Source organism: Sorex fumeus, unplaced genomic scaffold (assembly GCF_029834395.1).
Source record: "Sorex fumeus unplaced genomic scaffold, SorFum_2.1 ptg000039l, whole genome shotgun sequence".
NCBI classification, from domain to species: domain Eukaryota; kingdom Metazoa; phylum Chordata; class Mammalia; order Eulipotyphla; family Soricidae; genus Sorex; species Sorex fumeus.
This window is the reverse complement of record NW_026606096.1, coordinates 12,675,089-12,691,316: the sequence shown is the minus strand read 5'-3', so window position 1 is coordinate 12,691,316 and position 16,228 is coordinate 12,675,089.

Genomic DNA, 16,228 nt, shown 5'->3' with positions numbered 1-16,228 from the left:
GCTATTCTTGGGTGTTAGTCTCCTATTTTGTTAATTTATGTTATCCAGATGAATGCAATCTTTCTATGTCTATCCCTCTCTTTCTGACTCATTTCACTTAGCATGATACTTTCCATGTAGTACCACTTGTATGTAAATTTTATGACTTCCTCCTTTCTGACACTACATAGTCTTTCATTGTGTAGATATACCAAAGTTTCTTTAACCAGTCATCTGTTCTCAGGCACTCAGTTTTTTTCCAGATTCTAGCTATTGTAAACAGTGCTGCAATGAATAGACAACTGCAGATGTCTCTTCGACTATACTTTTTTGCCTCTCTGGGGTATATTCCCAGGAGTGGAATTGCTGGGTCAAATGTGAACTCAATTTCCAGTTTTTTGAGAATCGTCCATACTGTTTTCCAGAAGGGCTGAAACAGTCGGCAGTTCCACCAGCAGTGAAGGAGGGTCCCTCTCTTGCCACATCTGCGCCAGCACAGGTTGCTTTTGTTCTTTTGCATGTGGGCCAGTCTCTGTGGTGTGAAATGATATATCATTGTTGTTTTGATCTGCATCTCCCTGATGATTAATGATTTTTTCATTTGTCTTTTAGCCATTCGAATTTCATCTTTGATGAAGTTTCTGTTCATTTCGTTGCCCAAATTGCTGATAGGGTTGGATGTTTTCTTCTTGTGGAGTTCAACCAGTTCTTTGTATATCCTTGATATCAGCCCCTTGTTGGATGTGTATTTGGCGAATATCCTTTCCCATTCTGTCGGCTGTCTTTGTATTTTGGTCATTGTTTCTTTTGAGGTGCAGAAACTTCTTAGTTTAATATAGTCCCATTTGTCTATCTCTGTTTTCACTTGCTTAGCCAGTGGCATGACATCTTTGAAGATACCCTTAGCTTCAATATCACGGAGGGTGTTGCTGACTTTGTATTCAATGTACCTTATGGATTTCAATCTGATGTTGAGGTCTTTAATCTATTTTGATCTTACTTTTGTACATGATGTTAGGCAGAGATCTGAGCCCATTTTTTGCATGTAGCTGTTCAGTTTTGCCAGCACCATTTGTTAAAAAGGCTTTCCTTACTCCACTTCACATTTTTTGCTTCTTTATCAAAGATTATGTGATCATATGATTGAGGGGAGTGTCAGTGTATTCAACTCTGTTCCATTGGTCTGCTGTTCTGCCTTTCTTCCAGTACCATGCTGTATTAATTAGTACTGCTTTGTAGAAGAGCTTGATGTTAGGGAGGTTGATTTCTCCCACTTTCTTTTTCCCAAGAATTGCTTTAGCTATTCGTGGGGGCTTATTGTTCCATATAAATTTCAGGAGTGTTTGCTCCATTTCTTTGAAGAATGTCATGGATATCCTTATAGGGATTGCATTGAATTTATACAATGCTTTCGGTAGTATTACCATTTTGACAATGTTAAGTCTCCCGACCTATGAGCAGTGGATATCTTTAGATTTCCTCATGTCCTCTTTTATTTCCTGAAGTAGTATTTTGTAGTTTTCTTTGTACAGGTCCTTTACTTCCTTAGTTAAGCCGATTCCTAGGTACTTGATTTTCTGAGGCACAATTGTGAACGGGATTGTTTTTTAATGTAGCTTTCTTCTCTCTCACTGTTTGCATACAGGAAAGCCATGGACGTTTGGGTATTGATTTTATAGCCTGCAACTTTACATTACTATATAAGAATAACAAGCAATATGAACTAAATTTGTGTCTCTTGGTGCTGGAGCAAGAGCACAGTGGATAAGACATTTGCCTTGCACGAAGCCAACCAGGGTTCGATTCCCAGCATCCGATAGGGTCCCCCCGCCCCGCCCCCCCCCCCCAGCACTAACAGAAGTAACTCCTGAGTGCAAAGTCAGGAGTAACCCTTGTGCATCACTGGGTGTGATCAAAAAAGCAAAAATAAATAAATATATATAAATAAAGTGGTAGGGCATTTGCCTTGCAAGCAGTCAGCCCAGCCGAGCCAGGTTCAATTCCTCTGCCCCTCTTGAAGAGCCCAGCAAGCTACCCAGAGTATCGCGCCTGCATGTCAGAGCCTGGCAAGCTCCCCATGCCGTATTGGATATGCCAAACCCAGTAACAACAAAGCCTCACAATGCAGATGTTACTGGGCCTGCTCAAGCAAATCAATGAACAATGGGAGGACAATGCAGTGCAGTGCAGTATGAATAAATAAATTTTGTGCCTCTTAAGAGGACAGGCTTAGGGTAAGGTAGATGGGAAATTGGGTATGTTGGTGGAGGGAAGACCACACTGGTGATAGGATTTGTGTTGGAACATTAAATGGGTGAAACAACTGTATTCTTAAGAACTTTGTAAATCATGGTGTTTAAGGTTTTATTTATTTAGTTACTTACTTACTTATTTTTTAAAGACACACGGTGGGGAGGTAGGCAGACTAACACAGAAGGGGAATTCTAACACCTGCTCCAGTGTGAGTAAATCTTGAAGACAATACAAACTGATCACAAACAACTATAAATAAATAGGATTCCGCTGTTGAAGAAAAACTAATGACTTTTTGTTAGGCAGAGGTAAATTCTCCCAAAGGTTGTCTTCTTTCAAAGAAAGAGAAGTTTTTCTTTGAGAATTGAAGTGTAGAGATAACCCCCACCACTTTACAATTCCAAGGTCTTCTGGAAAACAGGTCATTTTAACAATGGGCTTTGGAGCCTGGCATTCTTTTACATATGTTATGATTGTTAAATATTCCTACTTCAGACCTCCCAAAGTGGAAGTACTGTCTTTGATCAGCCCGAACGTTGGAACTTTCCAAGAGCTTGCTAAAAGAGAAATGTGTTGTTTTGCCCTGATTTACTTCAAATGTAACCACCTTCCCTATTAAATCCAAAAGTATATACGCTAAAGGTCTGTTTTTAATCTGAAAAAGAAGCTGCAGAATGCATGAACTTCTCCCATAGGGTAGCCCTCAAACTCTGAAATAAAGCTTATTCTTCTATCCAAGGTAGAAAAATTATTTATTTTAGTCAACACCATTTATATGAGTTACCTATAGTGGTGCGAGACAGCAAAGGTAATAAGATGGGAGATGGGCGAAATGGGGAGTTACTGCTCCTCAGTTCAGAATCTGTTTTGGAAGATGAAAAAGTTCTAGAGAAAGATACTGGTGATGACTGCACAATGGTGTGAATGTCCTCGTGGCCACTGAACTGCTGAAACAGGGCAATACACAAGTACTAGAACCCCTATCTGGGATGTGCAAGGCCCTGAATATGATCCTGATGCATCACACAGCCCAACCTGTTTCCCATCAGCACTGCTCAACCTGAGTAGCAAGCTGTCAGGCCCTCACTGCCATGCAAACCATAGGAATAATTCCCCAACAGCAGCGCCTATGGGAGAGGGCTCTAGAAAAAAAGGAAGGAAGAAGGAAGAAAGGAGGGAGGGTAGGAGGGAGGCAGGGAGGGAGGCATGGAGGGAGGGAGGGAGGGAGGGAGGGAGGGAGGGAGGGAGGGAAGGAGGGAGGGATGGAGGGAGGGAGGGAGAGAAGAAAAGAGGGAAGAAAGAAGGGAGGGAGGAGGGAGAGAGGTCATAATGCTGATACCAGGAGTTAATTTCACTCTGAAGACTCCTGGTTCATGTTTCAATTATCAAATTCAAATACAAAATCAGCAAGTACTAAGAGACAGGCAACTCATTTGCCTCTGTGCAGAGAGTTCTGATGGATGATGACAGGTGAGCTCTCACCTTGAAGTTAATGCCAGTTATAAAGCTCAGGTCTACACACAGGCTGATTGTACTGTACCCACATCTCTGGGGCCATGAGCACCTTGTTTAGAGGAGTTCTCTGTCCATCAATCTCTCACCTGTGACTGTCAAGCTATCTGGTGCTTAATAAGGTATTTATCTACTGTTGTTTTCTTCTGCTACTGGTAAAACTATTTTTTATCTCTGTTCTGCTTAAAGTATAGCTTTGACCTGTTATATAAAAATAGAGCGAATTGTGAGAAAAGGTGAAATCATGAATTTTGCGTATAAGTGGATAGACATGGAGAGCATCATGCTAAGTGAAATGAGTCAGAAAGAGAGGGACAGACATAGAATGAGTGCACTCATTTGTGGAATATAAAGTAACCTAATTTGAGACTAACACCTAAGGACAGTAGAGATAAGGTGCCAGGAGGATCACTACACAGTTTGGAGGCTGGCCTCACATGCTGGGGGAAAAGGCAGTTGGGATGAGGAAGGGACCACTAAGTAAATGATGGTTGGAGGGAATGCTTGGGATGGGAGATGCGTGCTGAAAGTAGATTAAGGACCAAACATGATGGCCTCTTGGTATCTGTATTGACCAAAAGTAAAGAGAAAGAAGGAATGTACTTGCAACAGGAAGGGGGTGGGATGGGGTGGGGGAGGCGGTAGGGATACTGGGGACATTGGTGGTGGAAATGTGCACTGGTAGAGGGATGGGTGCCTGATCATTGTATGACTGAAATGTAATCAAGAAAGCCTGTAACTGTATCTCATAATGATTCAATAAAAGAATAATAATAAATAGAGCTAATAAATACGGTTTAATCCCTGATAAGGGAAAACCTCAGTCAGATAACATAGAAAGTCTCGTGCTTTTTTATAATAGGTATCAACTGACTTTATTATTTAAGGAGGTCTCTTGAAAAAGTCAACTATTTAACTTTCCTCTAGTCTTTATACATAAAACAAATTGCATTCTTTTAATTGCACACATTTATAAACTATCTATGACTCGGCTCAGACAGCTTTATGGACAACTCTTTACAACCTTCAAACAAGAGAAACAAGTTATGCTATGTAAACTCTTCTGCTGCACAGAAATAATGCAAGCAATCCTAACTAATTTAAGAAAATAACCCTAAAGCCAAAATGACCAAATTAGTTTATAGTAGAAATAATTAGACCTACCTCAATTATACTGATCCAAAATTTTTAAATAAATTTATAACAAAAGTCTAAGGTGTTAAAAATGATCTCTAAAAATATATTTGATTGTCACTTCAAAAAATATAAAAGAATCAAACCATCATCTCAATAGATTTGTTAAAATTTGGTGCATGTTCTTTTTTAATTTTAAGAGATTCCTTTTGGAGCAAGAGAAATAGCTCAACCAGCTGGAGGGCATTTACAAGAAGACCCGGGTTCAATGCTTTAGCATTTCCTCATCCCCCCCAAACACCGCCAAGAGCAATCCCAGAGCACTGACACAGGAGTATCCTCTGGGTACTGCCAGGTGTGACTCCCAAATATTTTTTAACTAGATATTTTTAAAGATAACTTTCTCAAATAAGATTTTGAAAGTGTTTTCCCACATGAATTATGATTAAAGAATTATATCAGAAAAAATACTTCTCTGACATTGAGAATCAACCTATGTAATTCTTCATATTAAAATGTTTTTAAAGAAACCATATGACCATCTCAAAGAAAGAAAATTTTGCAAAATCCAAAATATATTCCTGATTACTTATTGTTTTGTTTTGCTTTCAGGTGGGTTCACACCAGTGATGCTCTGGGCTTACTCCTGTCTCTGCATCTCAAAGAAAGAAAATTTTGCAAAACCCAAAATATATTCTTGATTACTTATTGTTTGTTTTGCTTTCAGGGGAGTTCACACCAGTGATGCTCTGGGCTTACTCCTGTTTCTGCCCTCAGGAATCACCCCTACCCAGGTTCAGACGACCATTTGGGGTGTCAGGAATCTAACCCAGATCAGTCTCAGGTAAGGCAAGTACCCACTCGGCTCTTTGATTTTTGTTTTGTTGGTTGGTTTTGTTGGTTTGGAGCCCCACCCAGTGGTGCTCAGGGCTTACTTCTGGTTCTGCACTCAGGGATTGCTCCTGGCAATGCTGGAGGACCATGTGGGGTACCAGAGATTAAACCCAGGTCAACCCAGGTACAAGGAAGGGCCCTACCCACTATAGCACTGTAGCACTGTCCTCCCATTGTTCAGCAATTTGCTCTACAGGCACCGATAACATCTCCATGTTGTTACTGTGTTTGGCATATCGAATATGTCAAGGGTAGCTTGCCAGGTTCAGCCGTGCGGGCAAGATACTCTCGGTAGCTTGCCAGCCTCTCCGAGAGGGGCAGAGGAATCAAACTCGGGTCGGCCACGTGCAAGGCAAACACCTTACCGCTGTGCTATTGCTCCAGCCCACTGTACTATCTGATTTTTGTTAGTTTGTTCTGGGGTCATTCCCAATGGTACTTCGGACTCTGCACTCAGGATTTCTCCTTGGGGTGAGGGGTGGAGGGGGGGGCATATGTTAGTGAGCCATATGGAGTGCCAGGATCAAACCTAACTCAGCTCATGAAAGACAAGCACCCTATCTGCTACACTATCTGTCGAGCCCTATTATCTGATTTTTTAAAAGAACAAAAAATATCTCTCAGCAAACAAGCAACTTCCTCAACCTTATGTAGAGTGGCTATAGAACTACTAACATTATACTGACAGATGAAAAACTGCATCTTTCCCTGACAAGATCAAGAACTTGGTTAGGATGCTTCTCTCTGCTTTCACTCCACATTGTACCAATGACTTGAGTCTAGGTGACAGGAAAAGAAATAAAGGTGTGCAGACTGGAAGAAAGTGCTAACTTGTTTTTATTTAGAGATGGTCTGATTAGCTAAATAAAAATACAATGCTTGGGCGTGGCCGAGGAAATGACTCCAGGCCAGATGCCAGTCTGGCTGCTGCTAGATCTCTGCTGCTTCAAGACCCCCTAAGCATCTCTGATCTTGGCCCTGGTGGCCCCCACCCAGCAGCTGAGGCTGAGAAGTGCTGCATCTCCCTACCAGTGAGACTGAGTAGTGGTTCCTTCCAAAAAGAACAGGCAAAAGGGGGAGGGATTTCAAAGAGAATCCTGCTCAGGACCTCAGCCCAGTAATGTCTAAGGAGACCTAAATGACTAAACTAACATAAATATCCTGAATTGAATCCTAGGTCAGAAAGAGGGTACTGGGGAAAAAAACAAGATTGAGAATGTAGGAGAAGTATATGGGATTTTAGTTGCCAGTCTATCTTGGTTCATTTAATGAGTCAATATGACAAAACACTTAAATTTTGTATTGCAAAACATTGCAAATATTTTCTAAATTATTATGTGGATACTGCTAAATATTTGCATACATAAGGTGTTGGTGTTAAGAGAGACTGGGTGTGAGATACGTGGCAAACCTCTCACATACCTAGTTTCACAACTTTTCTATACCTCTAAAAAAGTTTATATTATAAAGTGATAAATATATATATACATATATATATTTATATAGGAGCAAGGATGTAGCTCTATCAAAACGTTCATGCTTTTTATGCAAGAGGAGTGGGCATGAATTCCAGCACCACAAAAAAGTAATAAAACGCCTGGGCTGAAGAGATAGTGCCGAGACTGAGATATTTGCACTGCATGTGATCAACCCAGGTTTCATCGCTAGCACCTAATAAGGTCCCCAGATCCCCACCGAAGTGATCCCTGAGCACAGAGTCAGGAGTAAAGTGATCCCCGAGCACTGCCAGGTGTGGCCCAAAGTACAAAAATAAAACATAAAGCTACTTTCTTGGAAAAATTTTATAAAGACAAGAAAATACCACGTTTACGGAACAGAAAATGTGGGTGGTCTCTTTGTTCATCCAAAGTTCCCAGGTAGGTTCTTTTTTTTTTCCTCTTGCAATATTTTTGTGGGTTGTTTTTTTTTTTAATTTTTATTAGTAATCACCATGAGATACAGTTGTAGACTTACAACTTTTTGTGCTTGGGTTTCAATTATACAATGATCAAATACCCATCCCTCCACCAGTGCCCATTTTCCACAACCACGGGTCCCAGTATCCCTCCCACCCCCCATCCCCCCCACCCCCCCGCCCAGGTAGGTTCTTAAATAAAGATGAATAATAAAGGTGCTCAGATTCAGGGTTAGAAATGAGGGAATGGGGTGTGGGGGGAAGGAAAACAGAAGAGAGACTCCTCAGGCAAGAAGAAATGTAGTACAGGACTTTCAAGTGTGGCTCAGTTTGTGGTGTTTTCATAGGAAAACTGGATTTTTGCATTTCTTTTTTGTTTGCCTTTCCTTTATTGTTTTGTTGTTGTTGAATCACCCTGAGATACACAGTTGCAAATGCTGATCAGGCTTCATTCAGACAATGTTCCATCACCCATCCCTCCACCAGTGTACATTTCCCAAGTTTTCCTGTTTCTTATCAAACAAAATCTCAGCACTTTCCTGTTTCACCAGAGGTCTTGCTAATTTAGGGCTCATTTGTGTTGTTAAGATAAATTAACATCTTTTATTCAGACTTAGGCTGGTGGGGACTGTCTCTTTAGTTCAGACAGTTTAGTTTATATATTTTACCATATGCCCAGGTATTGTTTCTTTTCTTGTCTTTCCAAGGTCTGGGTCAGAATTTATGGTCTTGGAAAATTATAAACTTCTCACTCTCAAAAGGAGTCCAGAAATTTGTGGGGATATTTAAAATGTAGAGTGAGGACAGCTAAAATGAAGACCTGGCAAGGGGAATCTGAGGTTTCCTCTTTCATTATTAAGATGTTGTTATTAAGACATCATTAAAATGACTATCAAAAGCTATCTCAATTCTAATAAGATTTGATCTACAAAAATTGTGAGACTGATTCTAAAATTCACTCTAACAGTCAGGGGACCTAGGGTAATCAAAACAACTTTGAAAAATAAGTGCAGAGATTGAGGAATCACCCTAAGTGATTTCAAAAGTTATTATCAAGACAATAGAATATTGTGTATTACTATACAAACATTTGGCTACATCTTGTAGCCAAATAAGTTACAAGAGACTATGAAGTGCACAAATCCTATCGTCCTGTTATATCTGGTTGTAGCAGACCACTGATGCTGTAACTTTTATAGGACAATAAGCTCCATGTCAGGAAGATTGTCTTACTTAATGGAGTGGAGGAATCTGAGACGGAGTCATCAACACTTTTATTGGCTCTTGTTAAATCTACAATACCCAGTTTGCATTCATACTAACCCTCATAACCAGTCTTTCATTGGTCTCCTTACAGAAAGAAATGTGCTCACACCCCTATACTGCTTTCTGGGTGCCGTTGAAGGAATGGGGTGTTCACTGACTAGGATTCTGTGTTCTCTTTTGATACTCCATTTCAAGGGTTAGGAACTTGCATTTACAGCCCATACACTACTGCCGTCTAGTGGGAACACTATGCAAGTAGCCAGAGCTCTGTTTTCATAGGCTTCATTCCAAATCCCTCCACAAACAGTTGGTCCACAACATAAATCAGATCTGGTAAGTATTGTAAACCATGGTGCCCACAATAATTTTTTTTTAATCAGGTTTGACATGTGGGAGGGAAAGGGCCTGTGGAGAGAAGGCAGAGTCTATATTAAAGTGGAATCAAGAACTTAGATGCAATCAGGAAAAGAGCAACTCTTTAAAATAAGAAGAGTTCTGAGGAAGGGGGAACAAAGAGAGTTTGGGGAGTTTGGAGATGAGGAACTGTAAATAGTGGAGAGCAAGAGTAATAATTACAAAGCTGTCATTCTTCGTGAAAAAGACGGCATTCGAAAGTGGGCCTATTTCAGCTTCACAAATAAATCACAGAGAGATGACAAAACCTTAATGACTTTAAAGTGAGATACAACACTCCTCACTAACATTCTCCTAAGGAAACATTGTTTGATCATTCTCTTAGAAAATCATTGGTAGAAAGAAATATCAAATGAATGATTGAGGGCCTGCTATAGGGGCAGGCTTAAGGGATGGTTGGAAAGATTGGAGACAATGGTGGAGGGAATATATAATGGTGGTGGGTTGGTGTTGAAATATTGAATACCTCTGCCAAACCATCATGAACAAATCCGTAAACCACAGCAAAAAGGTAAAATGAATTAATTAAATGGCAAAAATATTATTTTTAATTAATAAAAAGAGAAATAAGAAGACCTTCTTGGACAATGACCAGAAGGGACAGAGAAACAGGAAGTTGCTCTAAGACAGTTAAATAAAAGTTCATGGCTAGAGTGATAGTACCACGGACAAGGCATTTGCCTTTCACCAGGCCGACCTGGGTTTGATCCTGGGCATCCCATATGGTCCCCATGACCTCCAGGAGTAATCCCTGAGAGTAAAGCCAGGACTAAACCCTAAACACTGCCAACAAAACAAAACCCAAAATTAGAAGATCACCTGAGGATTATTCATAAGCAATACAAAATAAATTATTTAGTCCTGGTTTGGGGGCAGGGTTTGGGGGTCTGTGTGGAAACTCAAAAGATGGTGGTGGGTTGGTGTAGTGGTGGTGGGATTGGTGTTGGAATATTACATGTATCAAATTATTGTGAACAACTTTACAAAAGTAAAATTAAATTTAAAAAATAAATACATAAAATAAAAGTATTGTTAAGAAAAAAAACCCAGTTCCCGGAAGGGAACAGCGCAGAGTCTCCTGCCCCTACCCCTGGGTGTCCACGCTGGGGCCCCTTGGAGGGGGGCGGGTTGAGTTTCCCTTCTCTTCCCTCCACAGCAGAGTCTGGCAAAGTCCCCGTGGCGTTCCCGATATGCCAAATACCAGTAACAATGATGGGTCTCATTCTCCTAACCCTGAAAGAGCCTTGAATATGGCACTTTCTAAAATCTCAGGGCTAGGACGAAGGAGACGTTACTGGTGCCTGCTCGAGGCAATCGACGAACAACAGGATGATGGTGATCGTGAAGAAAAAAGAAAGTTCAGCTGAGTACCCTCAGAAACAAACTGGGGGACCTGAGATAAAAATTCAAAGTGCCTATGGTTCATTTTTGGTTTTATTTTCAATTTTCAAAGATCACTAGTAAGGAATCCTTTCCTAAATTAACTTAGGATCAGTCCCTTTCTAATCCTAAAAAAAGTTGGATAATTTAAAAGCTAACTTTTCAATTGCCTACATCTTCCAGGTTGTTTATAGTTCAATCACAAAACTAATCACATTCCTTTGCCTTTAATTCTGTTTGGACATTCCCTCCAATTCCTCGAGTTTTGTGGGGGTGTTTTGTTGTTGGTAGTGATGGTGGTGTTTTGTTGAGGGGGCTACATCTGGCATTGCTCAGATTTTGCTCCTGACTCTGCACCCAGGGGTCAGTGGCGTTCCCCCCCAGATCCTCTGGGTGCAAGGCAAAAATCTCTCGCTCCAGCCCAGTCCTGCAAGTTTTATAGAGATTATGCTCTCCACAAATTTAAGGCAGAAGGTGATTTGTGGAGATGTGGGCACAATATATGCCACTTCCCTTTGGAACAAGCAATACCTGGGAACATAACCAAGAGCCGTGGGGTGCAGCTGGAATTCAGAGTCTGAAGTGGCTGACTCAAGTGCTTAAGAATCTTTACCTTTTGGGGATACTGGGAACATTAGTGGTGGAGGATGGGCACAGGTGGAAGGATGGGTACTCGATCATTGTATGAATGAAACGTAAGCACAAAGTTTGTAAATCTGTAACTGCATCTCATGGTGATTCATTAAAAAATTTAAATAAGAAAAAAGAAGAAGAATTTTCACCTTTTGGGCCGGAGTGAAACCGGGAGGGCGTTTACCTTGCACGCGGCCTTTACCTTGCACGCAGCCAACCCAGGTTGGATTTCCGGCATCCCATATAGTCCCCCGAGCACTGCCAGGAGTGATTCCTAAGTGCAGAGCCAGGAGTAACCTCCTGAGCATCACCACGTATGACCCCCCAAAAATCTTTACCTTTTGTTTTTTGGCTTGGGAACCACACCCAGTAGTGCTCAAGGCTTACTCCTGGCTCTATTCTGAGATCACTCTTGGTGGTGCTCAGGTGACCACATGGGGTCTAAGCCACATTGGCTGTGTGCAAGGCAAGCACCCTACTTGCTGTACTTTCGCTCCAGCCCCTATCATTTTTCTGAAGACAAAAGTGGTAAGATGAGCCTCTGCTGAAGAGACACTTGGGTCACATAAATAACCTTATAATTAATCTAATAATCTAACCAATAGCATTTTCCCATCTCTCTTCTACTAACATGTCAGTTTTCCTTTGGGGAGTTAGGTCCTCAATTGACATGGCTAAATAAATGCTCTGTGTAAACCAAACTACCTCAGTGTTTTCATGGGCACACAGGAAAACTGTCCTGTCCAAGACACTCGCATGAGGTGGGTCATGAGAAATGTTCTGGCCAATGAAACGCAAGCAGAAATGCTGCAAATTACCTGAAAACCATCTCTTCCGCCCCCCAGTCTTCTATCAGTGCTGACATAAGAGAGGTGACTTATCATGATCTCAGACAAGGAAGCAAAACAGGGTCATGGAGTTACCACTTAGAAAAAAAAAAACACATTACAGAGACTCCTCACTCTGAGCAGCCCGGATCTGAGCAAATTCCATGCTGGAATTTGCATGAATGGAAAGTGAAGTGTTGCTGTATTAGCCAAGTCCCTGGTTCCCAAAAGTTTACGGCCTACTCTGGGAGATAAGATATAAACCGTTAAAGGAAAAACAACATTAAAATAACTACTTCTGTAGTATTCTGAGCGTCTGTCATGTAATAATTTATATAATCCTGAGTATAAACAAGCCAGGTAGGAAATATTTATTATCCCCAGTGTGGGAAAAAGAAACTGCGGCACTGCTTGCTTTAGTCACTTGCTCAAGAGCACATAGCTAGAGATCGGCAGATCTGGGAATTGAGCAGAGATTAGTCAGACGCCAGAGTCTACATTCTTAAATATTCTCTGCTGTATAATACTAGGCAGTTGATATTTTTTCAATGCCTATTTGTTCAATAAAAGCAATAGCAACAACAACAAAAAAAAACTGACAAACACTAGCAGGGTGTATGAAAACGTGTCTATTTTTCTTTCTTTTTGGGTCATACCCAGAGATGCACAGGGCTTACTCCTGGCTCTGCACTCAGGAATTACTCCTGGCGATGCTTGGGGGACCACATGGGATAGTGGGAATAAAACCAGGGTCAGCCGCACGCAAGGCAAACGCCCAACCCGCTGTGTTATCACTCCAGCCCCAACTAGCTGTGTTATCACTCCAGCCCCAACATGTCTATTCTTAAAACTAATCACACATGATGTAAAGTTGAGACACATCTGCAGAGAAATCGTGTGCACTACACTATGTTATTCAACCTGAGAAGCCAAGGAAGAGAAAGCAAACTGGACAGTGAATGTCACCCATACTAGCCTGAGAACTTGGGCCACTTTCATTCTTAACCAGTTTAAGTTTCCTAACAATCACAGGAAGTATATTCTCTAATCGTCTCTCCATCACAGAGGAGAGGGTAGCACAGCATGGCAAAGACTTGCTTCTGCAGCCAGTAAGAAGCTAGACCAAGATCCACATCCACACTGCCTGGTTTCCAAGCCCATACTCTCCCTGCTAATCTGTCACGCCTCCTGACTCAGCATAAAGAGCCCAGCATCTGTCACAGGGATTTCAAATGCTGCCATTTCTGGCCATACGACTCCTGTCTTATTTCTCTTAGCCTTAATTTCCTTATCCCCAAAGTGGTGCTTGTTATTGATATTATCATTTTAATTATCACTAGAGAATGAGACAAACAAAAAAAGTGAAGAAAGACATGATCCATGCAAGCACACAGAGACAGAAAATCCAAAGATGTAGGTCAGCCACAAGAAATGACTCAATTCATCTGGTCAGCTAATTGTAGTCATGGCTGGACAAAAAAAAAAGAGTTTGTTCATTATTGTTTCAGGAATCTTTCCATTGGTGAGCATTTTCCTGGCCTATTTAGGTAATCCTTGCCCATGATAACTCTAGGATCCTTCTTTTCCAACTTCAGTTTGCTAGCTTCATTCTCTTTTGTTCCTATATTTCATCTAGAAAATCCCATTGGATAATGCTTTTTATATTTTTGGCAAAGGACCTATATATTCTTCAAAGAGGAGCTCCTAAAAGGCAGCTCATATAGAGAAGGGACCACCAAGTAAAGGATGCTTGAAGGACCCGCTCGGGATGGGAAATGTGTGCTGAAAGTAGACTATAGACCGAACATGATGACCACTTAATACCTGCATTGCAAACTACAACGCCCCAAAGGGGGGGGGGGAGAGAGAGAGAGAGAGAGAGAGAGAGAGAGAGAGAGAGAGAGAAAGGGGATCCACCTGCCACAGAGGCCGTGGCAGCGGAAAGGGTGGGAGGGGGATTGGGGGTTGGGGGGGAGACCAGGGGGGTTGGTGGGAAGGATACTGGGAACATTGGTGGTGGAGAATGGGCACTTGGTGGAGGGATGGGTACTCGATCTTTGTATGACTGAAACATAAGCACAAAAGTTTGTAAGTCTAACTGTATCTCATGGTGATTCATTAAAAAATAAAACTTAATCAATTAATTAATTAATTTTTTTAAAAAAGGGAGCTCCTATATAAAATGGATGGTGAGGGGGGCTGGGAGGGGCACGGGGGGGGGCAAACTCAACCTTTCTTGCTGACTAGGATCACTCCATAGCATAATTCCAAGTTACCAAATATCCTCTTCATACTGAGGATGAAAATGGTATGAAATGAAGAAAGTGAAGGAGACAGCATGTTTGGAAAACAATAGACACCATTCTCAGCAGGGATGTCATAAAGAATTTCATGGAGCACTCATGAAATTCTTTCACTTGGTCACTTGACATCCCGCTATTCAAACTTTAAGACCTGAAAAATATACTGTTCTTGAAATGAGCACAGGAGACCCAGGAAGAAGAAGCCATTTCATTATTATTATTATTATTATTATTATTATTAGTGAATCACCATGAGATACTGTTACATACTTATAAACGTTCATTTTTGCATTTCAGTCATACAGTGATCGGTTACCCATCCCTCCACCAGTGCCCATTCTCCACCACCAATGATCCCAGTACCCCTCCCACCTTCCCACCCCCTCCCCCTCTCCACCCTGCCTCTGTGACAGGGCTTTCCCTTTTGTTCTCTCTCTCCTTTTGGGTATTGTGATTTGCAACCCAGGTATTGAGTGGCCATCATTTCTGTTTAGTGTGCTCATATGCTAGCTTACCTCAGCATTGGATCATACCTGACAGAAGTACTGGATTTGTTGTCATTACTAATTGCATGATGGAACTGAAATGTTTTCCCACATATTCTGCTTTCTAAAGTAAGCAGCTGCTTTGGGTTGATTGAAGAAAATCAGTCCAAACAGTAAAGTAAATCAGGGTAAATGGCTATAAAAAAATGACAGAAAGGAAACTTAAGAAGTCACTCTCATCTCTTTTCTCTATGGCATCAAAGTCAATTTCTTTCTTATCAATCTCTTCCAAATGCAGTCAGCAAAACATATAGTTGTAATTCTTTTTTGGGGGGGTATTTTTAACTCCTCAGTGAATGTTTTTCTTTTCTAAATTCTAAGCCTAGTTCTTGCCAATTGCTTTCCTTTTCAATTTTTTTTAATTGAGGTGGGATGCCACACCCAGCTCTGTTCAGGGGTTACTCCTAGCTCTGGGCTCAGGGATCACTCCTAACAGGGCTCAGCGAACTATATAGGGTGCTAGAGATTGAACCTGAGTTGACCGTGTGCAAGTAGGGTGCCTTACCTGCTGTCTATCTCTCTGGTCCCACCAATTCCTTTCTAATGTATTCAAAAGCACATAGATGTCTAGTCCCACAACAAGATGACATTTCAATTAAATCCAATTTAAAAATTATGCAAAATAGAAGACATCGGTGAACCCAAAGAGCTCGATTTAAGAATGTATAAAATACTTGAATAGTCACGTCACGAAGAATATAGAAATACATGAATAATAAATACATCAAAGTGTTCAAGGTTAGTGCGAGCCGAGAGCGAGCGTTCCTGGGCGCTGTCGTTGCGCGCGCCGCCTCCTGTGTTCCGAGCGACCTAGCGGACGCCGAGCGGGCGAAGATGTCCGAGTACATCCGGGTCACGGAGGAGGACGAGAACGACGAGCCCGTCGAGATCCCGTCCGAGGACGATGGCACCGTGCTGCTGTCCACGGTCACGGCGCAGTTCCCGGGCGCCTGCAGCCTGCGCTACCGGAACCCCGTGTCGCAGTGCATGCGCGGCGTGCGCGCGCCTGGTGGCCAGGGCGGGTTCGGGAACAGCAGGGGCGGCGGGGCGGGGCTGGGCCACAACCAGAGCAGCAACATGGGGGGCGGGATGAACTTCCGCGCCTTCAGCGTCCACCAGGCCATGAGGGCCACGACCCAGGCCACCCTGCAGAGCAGCTGGGGCATGATGGGG